The sequence below is a fragment of the Pygoscelis adeliae genome, unplaced genomic scaffold (assembly GCF_000699105.1).
Source record: "Pygoscelis adeliae isolate BGI_AS28 unplaced genomic scaffold, ASM69910v1 Scaffold318, whole genome shotgun sequence".
Lineage (NCBI taxonomy): Eukaryota > Metazoa > Chordata > Aves > Sphenisciformes > Spheniscidae > Pygoscelis > Pygoscelis adeliae.
Genome location: NW_008825430.1, coordinates 2,375,451 through 2,377,408, shown reverse-complemented (window position 1 = coordinate 2,377,408; position 1,958 = coordinate 2,375,451).

Sequence of the window (1,958 nt, the reverse complement as noted above, 5' to 3'; positions counted from 1 at the left end):
GCCGGTTCCTGTCAGGGCCCGGGGGCGGCTGGGCTGCGTGCCGGAGCTTGGCGCCGAAGGTTCCCTGAGCCCCGAGGAGAGGCAGCTCCGGTGGGAGGGGAGCGCTTCCCTCCTCTGCAGTGTCCCTCGCCCGGAGCCTGTAACTCTTGCTTTGGACTCTTAATAAAGCGTATGATGGGAGCATAAACGTGGGATAAGATGCGTTAGCTCGGACTGTTTTTCTTTCCTCTCCTCGTAGTCAAAGTAGTTTCTGTTGGTGAGACACTCTGATGGCACGTCGGTGAAATCCCCTGTAGGAAGCGTTACGTGCTTAGAGTTTTTAACTTAAAGCAGTTGTATGTTGTCCTTTAACCTGCTTACTAAGGTACCTTTTATTTAATGGCAAATGCTGCATATTGGAGTTAAATGTGCTGAAAGTTGTGAATGCACACCTTGGGAGTACTTTAGCTGAATGTTTTTTTTAAATTATTCATGACTTCTGAAGTATTAGTAAGACTAAGCAGTTTGGTTGAAGTGTGTCTGCACGTAGAAATACTTGTAAGGGTGCATAAATCGTGAGGTTAAGAGTATACATGGCAGATCAGCATACGCTAGGTCTAGACTCTTGTTCGTGACCCACTTTCTTGCTGAAAACAGTTTGTTTTCTAGGTTTTTTTTGGGCCTACGTGCTAGACAGAAACTGTCGAGAAAGATTTCCTCATAATAAAACAGATGCTTTAATTAGAGAGGCTGGTGATTTTTGTTTGAGGATATTTTCAAGTCTCAATCTGAGACATCCTCCGTGAGGCTGTAGTACAGTTCAAAGGCTACATCACAAGCCCTTAGATTCTTCATGTCAGTCATAGCTGCCATAACGTAACTTTTGTGGTATCTAGTGCCAAACTTACCTGTGAAAGCTTTGTAGCTTGTGGCAGTGCCAACCCAAATCTTGGTTGCTGCCAATGGTTCACCCTTGTTGCATAATAATATTTTTTATGTTGTTGCACTTGGTTGCAGACAATGGCCAAATCTGTGCTCTCCTTTTTAAGGACAAGACTTTTCTACCATCCGCGTTATTTAATGGAGTTGCGTTGATGATCGGTGCTAATTTAAATTAATGTATGAACCTAATTGGAGGACAGACCTGCATAAATACAGGCTTGACTATCTTAACCACTAGGCTATACAACAATATGTTTGTTTTTCCGATCTCTTTTCTCAGATCAGATATTTTTCATCTGATGCATACATAGTCCAACATGAAGGTCATGTTGCTGTTTAAACAAACTAGAGAGAATTTAGTTACAAATACAACACAGTCATAGAGGAAAGCTGAAAGCACTGGAGTTAAAGCTGACTGCTATTAATATATTAGTGTAACTTTCAATATCGTAATAGAAGTGTGGATACTCTAAGCCTATGATATTTATATTACGATTTGAAGTATGACATGTGAAACCATTGTCAAAATACGTTTGGAAGGGTATGATTCCCTTAGGAAACAATACAGGAACTTTTTGAGTTTATCCCTTGTAAGTCGCTATAATCACTATTAAATGATATATAAGGTAAAATCATAGCCAAGTTTTTAAGAGATGCTAGCATGTGGAAATACACCTAGGTTTAATGCAGACCTTCAGGTTCCTTTAGAAGTTACAAAACTGTAATTGAAATAAAAAACTTTTTGAAGAGTTGTTCTGAGTCAAGTGTTGCGCTGTTATATCAGGATGTAAAAACAAATAAAGCAAGTTGATCCTATTATTTCAATTCTAATAACGATCAAAACTGAGTGCTTGGTTAAAGATTTGAATAGTTATTGCTAGCTATTTATACTCTGTACTTAAAAATATTTTTGACCTTGGTATGGATAGGCATATAAAATTAGTTAGAAATCGCTATTCTAGATTTCTAGTGATACCGTGCAATGTTGAGATCAGTAGGATGATAGCATTTCTGAAGATCAGGTCTGGGGAAGCAGG